This window comes from Moschus berezovskii, chromosome 22 (assembly GCF_049115385.1).
Source record: "Moschus berezovskii isolate FMDL1 chromosome 22, NW_MosBer_1.0, whole genome shotgun sequence".
Taxonomy (NCBI): domain Eukaryota; kingdom Metazoa; phylum Chordata; class Mammalia; order Artiodactyla; family Moschidae; genus Moschus; species Moschus berezovskii.
Window position 1 is genome coordinate 10896051 of NC_142481.1, and position 15791 is coordinate 10911841.

A 15791-nucleotide genomic window follows, 5' to 3' on the forward strand; every position below is an offset into this window, starting at 1 on the left:
TTAGTTCCTTGACCAGGGACTGAACCCAGGTCACAGCAGTGAAAGCCCAGGAGCCCTAACCATTAGGAAACCAGGGAATGCCCTCAGTTTCCACTTTTGTAAAATGGGAGAAGAGTCCTAACAGCAGCATTAATTTGGCACCTACAGCATGCCAAGTGCCATGCTCCCGAGGATTCACTCAGCAAACTTGCAGATTTGGAAACAGAGGCCCAGAAGAAGACAGGAGTGCCACTAAAGTCACCATCCAGGGGCTTCCCTGGTGGTCCAGTGGTGAAGACTCTGCGCTTCCAACGCAGAGGGCATGAGTCAATTCCTGGTTGGTATACTAAGATCCTATGTGCTGTGTGGTGCGGTCAGAAAATTAATAAAAAATGTCAAATCACCATCCAAAGAGTGCCAGGGGTAAGACCCCACCTACTCACCCCAGGCTCCTAAGGAGATTGTGTGCGAAGCATGTGGCTCATATCCTGACCCAGGGGAAGTGCTTGGAAAACCCTTAACTGATTGGATTCACACAGAGCTGATTTCTGGACTGTGGGACTGGGGCAGGGTGGTAACTGTTTACTGGGTACCTACCTATTCTGTGTCAGGGGCTCCCTGAATGTATCTTACATGCAGAGCATCTCGGGACTTCCCTGGTGGTCCAGTGGGTAAGACTCCCTGCTCCCAGTGCAGGGGCCCAGGTTCAACCCCTGTTTGGGGAACTAGATCCCACATGCCGCAACTAAGACCCAGTGCAGCCTAAACAAACAAAGACATAAATAAAGAAAATATTTTTAAAACGCAGAGTGTCTCATGGCACCATCCCCCTGGCCCTGGGAGAAGGGACTGGTCCTCTCAGGCAGGAAGCAGTCTCAGAGGTTAGGACAGTTAGAGGCGGTGGCTGGGATTTAAACCCCGATCAGACAGATTCCAAGAGCTCTCGGTCACTGTCTGCCGGCCCTGCTGTGCGCCAGGCCAAGCACGTGCCTAACTCACTGTACCCGTGCCTCGCTGCCTGGTCCTGGGCCAGCCTCCCCGTCAACCCCTGGGAGATGGATGGTGTTATTGTTCCTGGTGTACTGATGAGGTCCCCAAGGCTCTGATGGACACTCTGGCCACACAGCCAGGAAGTGGCTGAGCAGCGCCTTCCTGGGAAGGGGAGAAAGGAGACGACGCCGGCTGGGGAGGGGACTATCCATATGGGCCACAGCCATGGTCCAGATGAGAGAAAGGGAGGCAGGCGGCCTCCAGGGGGCCATGCCCTCCCCTCGGACTGGGCTTGGTTCAGTTGGGACCAGGATCATTCGGCTTCATCAAAATGTGAAATTGCAGCCAGGACCATAAAGGCACCAGGGCAGGAAATTCTGGGAAAGGAGAGACCCCGGGGTCAGTAGCCACCCCCACCCTGGGGCTTCCTGCACCCGCCCCTCCATACCCACCCAGAGTGGGTGGGGACCCTCCTTCTCTGCCCAATGCCTTTCTGATGAGCTGCCCACCCAGGTCCGGTCATTTCCCACTGAGCCCTGTGTCTAAGGCAGCCCCAGCAAAGCACCCAAACAGTGTGAAAGAGGCCCCTGAGGTCTGGGGGAGAGACCAACGGTGTCCAGTGCTGACCTAGCAAAGCCCTTGAGCCCTTCCCAATCCCTCCACAACCGAGCAGGTGGTCAAACTGGAGGAGGCAAGCCTGGTTGTCGCTGTCTGCAAGAGGAGCAGGATGAAGGTGGGAACCTACCGAACTCCCACCCTGCCTAGGGGCCTCAGTTCCCAGGTCTTCTGCAACCTCCAGCCCCGTCGGAGCACCCATCATCCTTGCCAGCCTTAACTGCTCTCTCTAATCCCCAGTCACCACTGAGTCCCCATGCCTCTTCTTGAGATGCCACCCCTCTCTGGCTATCTCTTTCTTAGAGACTTTGTTTCCTTCTGGAAGCCCCCTTCCAACCCTCAAGTGTCCATCTCTCACTCTGAGCCTCCCTACCACCTCTCTGAGCCCCTGGAAGCTGAGTCCTGTCCCCATCTTGGGTCGCCTCTCTTTTTGTTGCTATAAATTCACTCATTCTATCCATTCATCCACTGAGTTCATCTTGTACACCCAACCTTGTACAGGGTGATGCTGGGAACACTATAGTGACCTCAACAGCCTTGGCCCTGCCCTGACAGAACTGACAGTCAAGGGGGGAGACAAGTTTGTCATCCAAAATGGTCAAGGCTAGAGTCGGGGAGCTCAAAGGGCTGGGGAAGTTCAAAGTTTCCCTGACTTTGTCTGGGAATCAGGAAGGCTTCCTGGAGGAAGAGGCACCTGCTCTGAGATCCAACCCTCCACTGGACCACAGATATCATCTGGCAGTTCATAATACCCCAGAGGGCCCAAGGAAGAAAATGGAATCAATAGATTCCCCCAAATTTTCTTGTAGTCTTGCCTAAAGAACTTTGTAATATATGGAATGATTTTCAAAGGGAAATTTAAAATGCTCATACCCTTGACTGCAGGAACCCCACTTCTAGGAATGTGTCCCTCTGCAGACACTGGCAGGTGCAAGGCAGACACTGCTACGCTGTTCAAAGTGGCGACGACGGAAAACAGTCAATAGGTGATAGTTTAATTGAGTCCAGTAGGTACAGTCCCCAGTGGAATACAACGTAACTAATAAAAGATTGGCAGTTGACACACTCATCTTATTCCCAGGCTCAGAAGGGAAGCATTTCAGTTCAGTTCAGTTCAGTTCAGTCGCTCAGTAGTGTCCGACTCTCCGCGACCCCATGAATCACAGCACGCCAGGCCTCCCTGTCCATCACCAACTCCCGGAGTTCACTCAGACTCATGTCCATAGAGTCAGTGATGCCATCCAGCCATCTCATTCTCTGTCATCCCCTTCTCCTCCCGCCCCCAACCTTTCCCAGCATCAGAGTCTTTTCCAGTGAGTCAACTCTTTGCATGAGGTGGCCAAAGTATTGGAGTTTCAGCTTTAGCATCAGTCCTTCCAATGAACACCCAGGATCGATCTCCCTTAGAATGGACTGGCTGGATCTCCTTGCAGTCCAAGGGACTCTCAAGAGTCTTCTCCATTTAGTCTTTCATTATTAAGTATCGTGTCGTTGTTGTTCAGTCAATAAGTCGTGTCTGACTCTTTGCGACCCCATGGACTTGCAGCCTGCCAGGATCCTCTGTCCATGGGATTTCCCAGGCAAGAATACTGGAGTGGGTTGCCATTCCCTTCTCCAGGAGATCTCCCAACCCAGGGATGGAAGCTGATTCTCCTGCATTGGCAGGTGGATTCTTTATTGCTGAGTTATCTGGGAAGCCCAAATATCATGTTAACTGTAGGCTTTTCATAGATGCTCCATATCAAAAGGAAGAAGATCCTTTCTATTCCCAGCATGATGAGAGTTTTTGTGTGGAAAATAAAATTTGCTTGATGCTCTTGCTGTATCTTTTAGGGTAATTAAACTATTTTCTTCTTTATTCTATTAATGGAAGATGGATTACTTAGATTGGTGGTTGATTGTTCAAACAATCTTGAAAATTTAAGGTTAAACCCACTTGATCATGATGTATTATTATTATGTACTGCTTGCTTTGCTTTCTTAATATTTTATTATTTTTGCATTCATGTTCATGGGGATATGAAAAAGAATTAGACATGAACTGACACCTTTTATGACAAAAAGCAATAAATAAACTAGGAATAGAAGGGAAATTCTTCAACATGATAAAGGCGATATATTAAAAAATAAGTAATATTACATGCAATGGGGAAAGATTGAAAACTTTCAATCTTTTTGAAACTCCCTAAGATCAGAATCAAAATGAGAATATTTGCTTTCACCATTTCTATTCAACATAGTACTATAGTTCCAGCTTCTAGAAAAAGGCAAGAAAAAGAAATAACTGGAGAAGAAATAAAATCTGTTTGCAATAGCATGATCTTATAAGTGGAAACTCCTAAAGAATAAAAAAAAAATAGAACTAAAAATGAATTCAGCAGTGTGGAGGATATAAAATCATCACACACAAACCAGTTGTACTTCTGTACACTAGCAATAAACAGTCTAAAAGAGAAATTAAATAATTCCATTTACAAAAGCATACAAAATAATAATTAGGAGTAAATTTCACCTGGGAGTGAAATTAGGAGCAAATTTTCACTGAAAACTAAAAAAACACTGCTGCAATGGAGAAGGAACTGGCAACCCACTCCAGTATTCTTGCCTGGAGAATTCCTCGGCCAGAGGAGCTCAGCAGGCTACAGTCTATGAACTCGCAAGAGTGGGACACAACTTAGCAACCAAACCACCACCACCATGCCCCACCAGGGCACCCCGGGCCACAACAGATTGCTGCTCCAACACAGCTGACCCAACCCCTCAGGCAGGGCTCACATCAGGGATCCAGAGGTGGGATATAAAAAACAAAACACTGCTTTAAGAAATTACAATTTGAAAGATACATGTATTCCTATGTTCACAGCAGCACTATTTACAATAGTCAAAACATGGAAACAAGCTAAATACCCATCGACAGATGAATGGATAAAGAAGATGCAGTATAGATACACAATGGAACATTCAGTTCAGTTCAGTCGCTCAGTCGTGTCCGACTCTTTGCGACCCCATGAATCACAGCACACCAGGCATCCCTGTCCATCACCAACTCCCGGAGTTCACTCAAACTCACCTCCATAGAGTCGGTGATGCCATCCAGCCATCTCATTCTCTGTTGTCCCCTTCTCCTCCCGCCCCCAATCCTTCCCAGCATCAGAGTCTTTTCCAGTGAGTCAACTCGTCGCATGAGGTGGCCAGTGTATTGGAGTTTCAGCTTTAGCATCAGTCCCTCCAATGAACACCCAGGATTGATCTCCTTAAGAATGGACTGGTTGGACCTCCTTGCAGTCCAAGGGACTCTCAAGAGTCTTTTCCAGCACCACAGTTCAAAAGCATCAATTCATCGGCGATCAGCTTTCTTCACAGTCCAACTCTCACATCCATACATGACCACTGGAAAACCATAGCCTTGACTAGACGGACATTACTCAGCCACAAAAATGAATGAACTAATGCCATCTGCAGCAACATGGATGCACCTGGAGATGACCATACTAAGCGAAGTAAGTCAGAATGACATGATGTCACTTATATGTGGAATCCAAACTATGACACAAATGAGGATATCTGTGAAACAGAAACAGACTCACAGACCCAGAGAACAGACATATGGTCGCCGAAGGGGAGGAGGGGTGCAGGAGGGAAGGGCTGGGAGTTTGGGATTAGCAGACACAAACTAGTATATATGCAGCATGGTTAAACAACAACGTGCAACACAGGGAACTGCTTTCAATACCCTGTGATAAACCATAACGGGAAAGAATATGAAGAAGAATATGCATTTATAACACTGTATATCACCTACCCTTCAGTAATTTCTTTAAAGCTACAGTAATCAAGACAGTGCGGTACTGGAGCTTCTCTGGTGGCTCACTGTTAAAGAATCTGTCAGCCAATACAGGGGAGACGGGTTTGATCCCTGGTCCGGGAAGAGCCCCCATACCGAGGGACAACTAATCCCCTGTGCCATAACTATGCAGCCCATGCACGTGCCTAAACTAAGGAAGGCTTAGCGCCTAGAGCCTGTGCTCTGCAACAAGAGAAACGACGGCAGTGTGAAGCCCTTACACTGCAACTAGAGAGTAGTACCTGCTCGCTGCAATTGGAGAAGGCCTGTGCACAGAAATAAAGGCCCGGTGCAGCCACATATAAACAAGTAAATAAATCTTTAAAAAAGACAGTATGGTATTGGAATAAGGATATATATCATACAAACACAATAGTGCAAAAATAGACCCAAAGTTGATTTTCTATAAACATGTAGTACAATTCAAAGGGAGGAAAGTCTTTTCAATAAATGTTCCTGAAACAACTGGATATTTGCATGAATAAAACTGAACCCAGTTCACAGTGCACACAAAAATTACCTTAAATGAATCACAGACCTAACATATAATCACAGACCTAGCATATAAACTCTAAAGCTATAAAATTTCTAAAAAAGAATTGGAGAAACTTTTCATAAACTTGGGGTAGGCAAGGTTTTTTTAGACACTAAAAGCACTAACCATAAAAGAAAAAAAAAAGATAAATGGGACGTAACAAAACTTAAAACTTCTGTCCTTCAAAAGACAAAATTAAGAAAATGAAACTGTAAGCCACAACCTGGGAGAAAATATGTATAATATGTTTTCCACCAAATTGGTTGAAATCAGAACATATAAAGTATCTTTACAACTTAATGAAAAAAATTTTAATTTCCAACTTTAAAATGGGCAAAAGACATGAACACTTCCCAAAAGAAGATATATTAAAGGCCAACAAACATCAAGACACTCAGCATCTACAATCACCAGGGATTTTCAAATTAATGCCACAAAGAGATACGACTATACATTTAGAAAGGCTAAAATTTTTAAAAGACTGATAATACCAAACACTAGAAAAATATGCAGCAGCTAGAACTCTCACATAGTGTTGAAGGGAGTCCAAAATATTGGGTTGGCCAATAAATTCGTTTGGATTTTTCCTTAAGATGTAATGGAAAAACACAAATGAATTTTTTGGCCAACCCAATAGTACCCCCACTTTGAAAAACAGATTGGCACTTTCTTGTCAAGTTGAATATACATTTACCCTGTGATTTAGAATCCTCTTGGGTATTTATTCAAAAGAAATATATATATATATATATAATATATATATGGCTTCCCTGGTGGTCCAGTGGTTAAGAATCGCCTGCCAATCCAGGGAAATGGGTCACATCCCTGGTCCAGGAAGTTCCCACATTCCTTGAGGCAACAAAGCCTGGGAGCTGCAACTACTAAAGTCCAAGAGAGCATGCTGGGCAACAGGAGAAGCCACCGCAATGAGAAACCGGCACACCGCAACTAGAGAGTAGCCCCCACTCTCTGCAAGTAGAGAAAAGCCCAACAAGCAACAAAGATCCAGCATGGCCAAAAATAAATAAAATTATTTTTTAAATAATAGTGTATGTCAATTATAAGCTTCCTGAATTCAATCACTGAATTGTGGTTATTAGAACAATGTCTTTGTTCTTGGGAGTTACCTGCTAGAGCATTTAGGGGTAAAGAATCATAAGGTCTCAGATTACTTTCAAATGGCCCATTCATTAACAACAACACCACAACCATCATCATCACATATACACAGAGAGAAATAAAAGCAAGTTAAACAAACATTAATGAGCAGTGAATCTAGATGAAGCAGTGAATCTAGATGAAGCAGTGAACAAAGATACTCGTCTTGTAATTTAAATAGGCTTAAAAATGTTCAAAATAGAAAAGTAAGAATGGCCCAGCCTGTGATACCTGTTTCTGTTCTTTGAAGGTTTTCAAGCTTGACGCCAAGCTGCAGGCTTGCTCTTTCTGTGGAGATGGGTCTGCAAGGTATATTCCTGGGAGTGGCATTGCTAGGTCTAAGAGTAAAGACATATGTTGTTCAGTTACTTAGCTATCATCAGATTTGCCCACGGAGTTTGTATCATTTTGCATGTCCACCAGCAATGCATGAGAGGGTCTTTCCCACCTTAGAAATTTTTGCCAATTTCATAGGTGAAGACTGCCACTTCAGGGTAGTTTTCATTGGAGTTGCTCTTATTATGAGTGAAGTTGAATATCTTTTCATATAGTTAATGATGCCTCATATTTGTTTCTCTGTGATCTACTTCTTCTGCACATTTTAGAACATTGGGCTTTTAGTCTTTTCCTTATAAAGAGGTAAACATTTTGTGTGTGTGACATAAGTTGTAAATATTTTCTCTGAGATCGTCACAATTTTACTTTGCTTATAGCATCATCTTCTTTTTCAATAATCTCAACACTCCAATGTTGTATTAACTATTTTATGTGCATTGCTATCCAGTCTTGAAATCTGATAAAATATGTCCAGAGTTTCTCATAAAGACAAGTGCTCATTTACATTTTGCACATTAATAACAACAATGAAAATGACACAACAGTTATAGTTACATAAAAATATATACAAAGATTTGGAAATTCCGTGGTGGTCCAGCAGTTAGGACTCAGCACTTTCACTGCTGTGGACCCAGGTTTGATCCTTGGTCCAGGAATTAAGATCCCACAAGTCATTTGACAAAGGTCTGTCTAGTCAAAGCTATGGTTTTTCCAGTAGTCATGTATGGATGTGAGAGCTGGGCCATAAAGAAAGCTGAGTGCCGAAGATTTGATGCTTTTGAACTGTGGTGCTGGCTGGAGAAGATTCTTGAGAGTCCCTGGGACTGCAAGGAGATCAAACCAGTCAGTCCTAAAGGAAATCAACCCTGAATATTCATTGGAAGGACTAATGCTGAAACTCAAGTACTTTGGCTACCCGATGTGAAAAACTGACTCATTCTTCAGGAAAGACCCTGAAGCTGGGGAAGATTGAAGGCAGGAGGAGAAGGGGATGACAGAGGATGAGATGGTTGGATGGCATCACCGATTTGATGGACATGAGTTTGAGCAAGCTCTGGGAGTTGGTGATGGACAGGGAAGCCTGGCGCATGTTGCAGTCCATGGGGTCCCAAAGAGTCAGGCACTACTGAGTGACTGAACTGAACTGATATAATAAAAGTATAATATATATTTATATGGATTCAAGATAGACTTAATGTTATCTGACTTATAAAACAGGTAGATACTATACAAAAAATGAGGATGTAATTTCCAGAGAAGTAAAATGTCACTTTTCTTCTTAAAATTTAACAATAAATTTCCTGTCGTAATTACTAATTCATAGCCAAATGTTAGACTAATTCAAATTAGCCAGGGTTAGACCAACCTAGATAGCATATTAAAAAGCAGAGACATTACTTTGCCAACCAAGGTCCGTCTAGTCAAGGCTATGGTTTATCCAGTGGTCATGAATGGATGTGAGAGTTGGACTGTGAAGAAAGCTGATTGCTGAACAATTGATGCTTTTGAACTGTGGTGTTGGAGAAGACTCTTGAGAGTCCCTTGGACTGCAAGGAGATCCAACCAGTCCATTCTAAAGGAGATCAATCCTGGGTGTTCATTGGAAGGACTGATGCTAAAGCTGAAACTGCAATACTTTGGCCACCTCATGCGAAGAGTTGACTCACTGGAAAAGACTCTGATACTGGGAAGGATTGGGGGCAGGAGGAGAAGGGGACGACCGAGAATGAGATGGCCGGATGGCATCACCGACTCGATGGAGGTGAGTTTGAGTGAACTCCGGGAGTTGGTGATGGACAGAGAGGCCTGGTGTGCTGTGATTCATGGGGTCACAAAGAGTCAGACACGACTAAGCGACTGAACTGAACTGAACTGAGAGTTAAATACTCTGCATTAAAAAAATAAGGTTTTCAATTTAATAAACATACATAGGGTTTCCCTGGTGACTCAGATGGTAAATTTGATAACATTTTGTCAAAATTAAGAACTGCTTATCCATGTCATTCTAGATCCTGGAAACACACTAGAAAAAGTGAATACTGAACAACTGATTCTTTGGAAAGCTGTACCCCTAGCCCTGGAAAACATTCTTAAGGGGCCCAGGGATCACACCCTAATGGGGGACTTCCCTGGTGGTCCAGCAGTTAAGAATCTGACTGCTAATACAGGAGACACAGGTTCAATCCCTCGTCCAGGAAGATTCCACATTGCCGCAGGGCAGCTAAGCCCATGCACCACAGCTACTGAGCCTGTGCTCTAGAGCCCAGGAACCGCAACTACTGAAGCCCTTACACCTACAGCCTGTGCTCCACAATGAGAGAAGCCAACACAATGAGAAGCAGCACGCTGCAACTAGAGAAAGCCCTCACACAGCAACCAGTGCAGCCAAATAAATGATTAAGAAAGAATAGGGCGTTTGGGAAGGTCATATACTCTGTTGTGTTCAAAATGGATAACCAACAAGGACTACTGAACATACACATGACATGAAACTACTCAATGTAATATGCCAGTCTGGATGGGAGGGGGCTTGAGGGAGAATGAATACCTGTGTACGTATGGCTGAGTTCCTTGCTGTTCGCATGAAACCATCACAACATTGTTAATCAGCTCTGTGTGTGTGTGTGTGTGTTAGTTGCTCAGCTGTGTCTGACTCTGCAACACCATGGACTGTAGCCCATCAGGCTCCTCTGTCCATGAAATTCTCCAGGCAAGAATACTGGAGTGGGGTGCCATTCCCTTTTCCACAGGATCTTCCCGACCCAGGGACTGAACCTGGGGCTCCTGCACTGCAGGTAGATTCTTTACTGTCTGAGCCGCTAGGGAAATCCATTAATCAGCTATACCATAATACAAGACAGAAGTTTAAAGTCTGAAAAAAAAAGAACTGCTTTATAAAAACCCAGATGGGAAACTTACAAAGTAGCAATGATGCTGAGAACAAAGAGAGCGGAGTAATACGCAGATGTTTCATTGAGGTATATAGTATAATTAAAAGGTATGAAGTGATATTACTGTGGTTCTGGAAAAGGTTTCAACTATTCTAAGGGGATCAATTAGACACTGAGAATGAACAATCCTATTAAGACCTCAGAAAGAACAACTCCCCTATTATGGTATTATCTCACTAATAGGAAATTCAGTTTCTAACAATTCTTTTCTGTATTTTACTCTACTGGCTTGGGAAGCAGCTTCCTATTTTGAGAATTATATGACATAATATAATCATATATAATTAAGTTAATGGCTTAGAAAACAAAATGATAGTAATTTTAAAAAGGAGCAAGTATCTCTCGTGCTAGGTTGTGACACCAGGCTAAGAGGGCTTAGGGTTGGAAAGTAAGTCATGGGGGTTATGAGGGGGTTCAGGTATAAATCTACCTCCATTCAAGGAGAGGAAGGGCATAGAAGAGTCTGGACACCCTAGAATGGTCCTGGCACCTGGATGTACAGTTACCACGCTGGGTCAAAGACAGGCTGGTGCATCTCCTCTGCCCTAGATGCTATGGGACCCAACTCCTGCTCAACATTAAACTGGGAACATAAGTATCTCAAAGCATACTTGCCAAAAACAGATTATTCACCCTTATAGTGTAAAGCCTAGAGGAGAAGACATTTGATTATTTTAAAAAGTGGCCTAGAAAATGATGAAATTTCTCCTTACTTCATCTGAAAAACCCGAAGAACAAATATGTTAAAAATTTTGGGACTTCCCCGGTGGTCCAGGAGTTAAGACTTCCTGCTTCCACTGCAGGAGCCAAGAGTTTGATCCCTTATCAGGGAACTAAGATCCACCCCTTCAGGCCACATGGTGCAGCAAAAAAAGACAAACAGCTACGACTATTAACATGCTTAGAAGGTACTTCAAACATCTGTTTGCAATCCAACTCAAATATATCTGCAACTACATTTTGGACAAATGTTTAAAAAAAATCCACTTAATTTTGATGCAAGTTTTCTTGTAACTCAGTGATATTTACTACTTACAAGAGCTGAATGTTTTGAAAAACAGAGCCCCAACTTTCTGCGAAACATCCTGAAAGTGCTTTTATCATAGAAATGGGGAGGGGCTAATGATCTGCTCTTTCACTGACAACATCCTGTAGTTATTTAAGTAACACATCATCATTTTCTTGATGGTTGGTGATTCTGCACCATCGATAGCTATTGCTTGCTCCTTTTATATTTTTTGGCCAAGGCACGTAAGACCTTAGTTCTCCAACCAGGGATGGAAACTGTGTCCCCCGCAATGGAGGCACAGAATCTTAATTGCTGACCACCAGGGAAGTCCCTATCGCCCATTTCTTGGTTCTCTGCTCACCTGGCTTTAGCATGTTGTTGATATCTTTCAAACTCTTAGAGGCGATGCACTGAATTTAGACAGTAGAGCACTCCCTGGCATAAGAACTGACCCATTCATGGAAACTGATATCAGTGTGATCGATCCAGCATCATTTGCTGGATTGTATGCAATAGGATTGTAATTTTATGTCCTGTTGTCCCTATTCTATATCTCTGGCCATTAACAGAAGACTCTGTCCCTTGTACTGCAAGGAGATCCAACCAGTCCATTCTAAAGGAGATCAATCCTGGGTGTTCATTGGAAGGACTGAAGCTAAAGCTGAAACTGCAATACTTTGGCCACCTCATGCGAAGAGTTGACTCACTAGAAAAGACTCTGATGCTGGGAAAGGTTGGGGGCGGGAGGAGAAGGGGACGACAGAGAATGAGATGGCTGGATGGCATCACCGACTCTGTGGACATGAGTTTGAGTGAACTCCAGGAGTTGGTGATGGACAGGGAGGCCTGGCGTGCTGTGATTCATGGGGTCGCGGAGAGTCGGACACAACCGAGCGACTGAACTGAACTGAACTGAACTGTCTGGGTGAAATTGACATATTTTCAGTGGTAATGCTTGAAGAAGGAACAAATTTCAATTTTGTTCCCTCTGTTATGATCCTGTCCTTAAGCATTTCCTTTAGGGGGAGTCTTCCCCACAAAGTCTCTTAGCATTCCCAGCCGTAGGAGAACTGTAGCTTTCGTGGACAGAAATTGGAGACAACAGTTCCCTACCCCTTTGAAGACTTCCACTGTCAGTCCAAATTTCTTTGACCCTTGGATGACAAGGTCATCCATTTCTTTGACCCAGAAGACACTGGCATCATGGGAAAGATGCCCTTGTACATTTCCCCCTCCTCCTGTTTCAAAGTTATTTGGGAATGTAACTTCTTCACAGGCAGGAACTTTGCAGAAGCATGGAGAGCCTCCCACAATGCAGAATCATGACTCCATACTAAATGTTTTAATATCTGTTCTTCGATGCTGCTCAGGTGTTTCACCATATCCCTGGAGAGTCCCTCTTCTGAGCAGATCACCACCTCTATCAGTTCAGTTCAGTCGCTCAGTTGTGTCCAACTCTTTGTGACCCCATGGGCTACAGCATGCCAGGCTTCCCTGTCCATCACCAACTCCCAGAGCTTGCTCAAACTCATGTCCATCAAATCATTGGTGATACCATCCAACCATCTCATCCTCTGTCATCCCCTTCTCCTCCTGCCTTCAATCTTTCCCCAAATAAGGGTCTTTTCCAATGAGTCAGTTCTCCGCATCAGGTGGCCAAAGTACTGGAGTTTCAGCTTCAGCATCAGTCTTTCCAGAGTACTGATTTCCTTTAGAACTGACTGGTTTGATCTCCTTGCAGGCCAAGGGACTCCCAAGAGTCTTCTCCAACTCCACAGTTCAAAAGCATCAATTCTTAGGCGCTCAGCATTCTGTATGGTCCAACTCTCATATCCATACATGACTACTGGAAAAACTATAGCTTTGACTAGATGGAACTTTATTGGCAAAGTAATGTCTCTGCTTTTTAATATGCTGTCTAGGTTTGTCATGGGTTTCCCTGGTAGCTCAGACAGTAAAGCGTCTGCCTATAGTGCAGGAGACCCGGGTTCAACCCCTGGGTCGGGAAGATCCCCTGGAGAAAGAAATGGCAACCCACTCCAGTATTCATGCCTGGAAAATCCCATGGACCGAGGATCCTGGTGGGCTACGGTCCCATGGGGTCGTAAAGAGTCGGACACGACTGAGCGACTTCACTTTTCACTTCACTAGGTTTGTCATAGCTTTTCTTCCAAGGAGCAAGCATCCTTTAATTTCATGGCTTCAGTCACCATCTGCAGTGATTTTGGAGCTCAAGAAAATAGTCTCTCACTCTTTCCATTGTCACTCCACCACCTCTATAACCTTATAAAAATAAAATGGCCACAGATTAAAAACTTCAGTAATCCAGAGAAAAGTATGAAGTGAGCTATAGGCAAAGAGGACAATTTCCAAACAACAGGCCATCAAGGAATGATGAAAAATATATATCCTGCTCTAAAATAACTGACATGTCTATTCCATGAAGTCTTTGTGTTGTCTGAATGATTGCGATCTCTAATATTTTATAATATAAAATTTCTGCAAGTTCCTGTTTGTTCACAGCGAAGTCTATGCAAGATTCTGGCTGTTTATCTGTTGATTGAGTATAGTGTTGGCAGAGTCTCTCTCACTAGTTTCATTATGTTTTCCCTAGGATTACAAAAACAAGACTCAAAAATATTTATAACTTGGTTACTTGGTGCATTTTTCAATCTGGCCACAACACTCTGTAATCAGCTCACTCTCGAGTGACTGAAGCGACAGGAGTTAACGACTGCTACTTTTTCTCTTAAATACTGATGTCCTGTCAGTGGGGTAGAAGGTATAAATAATGTTTGTTTCAAAGTATTGTTGAAGGTTACACTCCACAGTAGTCTGGGTTGTCAGTTTCCTGAACAGGGCATCACCAGTGAACTTCCCAGGAGTTATTTCCTCTTCTGCATATTCTCCCCAAAAGAGTTTCTCATCATAACCACCAACAGTTAAAACATATTCTTCACACTCCGTGTTCACTGGTTTGCTAATGTCGGTAAACTGGAAAGGCCCAGGAGGCATTCTCTCCTTTAAAGTCTTCCTGTCAAATAGTTTTGAAACATACGGTTTAAAGTAGTGCTCCTGTATCCCTCGGGCTATCGTTCACACAGTACAGCAGTGATGCAGCGAGGCTATACAGAAGCTCTAATATCAGCAATATGAAAATCAGGATGGTAAACCTTTAAAGATGAGTTCAAGGAGTCTCGTCTATTTGGGCATATAATGTCACTGGCGAAAATCAGATCCAAGCAGCACAGAAGGAAATGATAAGAGTTTATTAAATCATCTCCAATCATATGGAAATTATCCTCAGTATATACAAAGTGTCCAGAAGAAATTAAAAAGCTCCTTAACACTGCAAGGAATCCTCTGCTTCCTGCTTCGTGGTAACTTTGGTGGCTCTTCATATGGATTTTGAAACACATCTTTAAAAATTGGCTCAAATTTTTTGAAAATTACAGTAGACACCTCACAATTGCGTTTCGCTTAATTTCTTTCCAAGGTACGGTTTCCAACTGTGGGGACAATGCTTCTGAGGCAGGCGACAGATAACGAAGCCGACCAGTGTGTAACTTCCTCTAGGCTGTAGATGTCCTGGATGGCGGCGGAGTCAGCTTGTGCTCCCCTCCTCCAGGTTCAGCTCCCGACACAAGGCCTGCAGCGCCTCCCAGATCTCGCGACCACCGCCACCTGCCTCAGCGTGGTGCCCGCCCTTGTTTATCCTCCTTCCTCTGAGCGCTACCCACAACCTCCCACACCAAGGCGCGCTCTTCGATGGCCTCCATCCGCGCTTCGCCTCAAAAAAGTCCGTTTCTTCTCCAGGGTTCCGAGCCTGTCCTTTACCGGAAATGTGATAAAAAGCTTATCATCTGAAGTGACTTCTAAATCTGCTTAAGTCGTTTTATTTATAAATTTAATTTCATTGCTCCTGGATTTCTCCCAACATTTTATTATGGAAAATTTCAAACATGCAAGAAAGTTGAAAGAGGTGTACATGTGTGTACCACTTAGATTGTTACCAATATTTTGCCACACTTGTCTAACCGCATTTCTATTTACTCTATCCACTAATTTTTCAATGCATTTCAAACTAAATTGCAGACATCAGTACACTTTTCCTAAATAATTCAACCTGTATGTCATTAACTACAGCTCAATATTTTTTTTTTTTGCTGCTTTTAATTTTCAGCATTAATAATTAAAGACTCTCCTACTTTCAAGATAGAAAGAAATTCAATCATGGATTCTTCTAGTTGATGTGTTTCCACTTTCACACAGCAATTTAGGGATTTCTAATTTATTTGGAGTTTATGCTGGTACATGGTGTGAGAACTAAATCCAACTTTATACATAAATATATATATATATACATACACAGTT

General features: G+C 43.4%; 1 pseudogene; it reads right to left on the reverse strand.

Moving 5' to 3' along the window:
• Positions 1-974: 974 nt before the first annotated feature.
• Positions 975-15196, reverse strand: LOC129547299 (retinoblastoma-like protein 1; annotated as a pseudogene).
• Between the last annotated feature and the right edge of the window lie 595 nt (positions 15197-15791).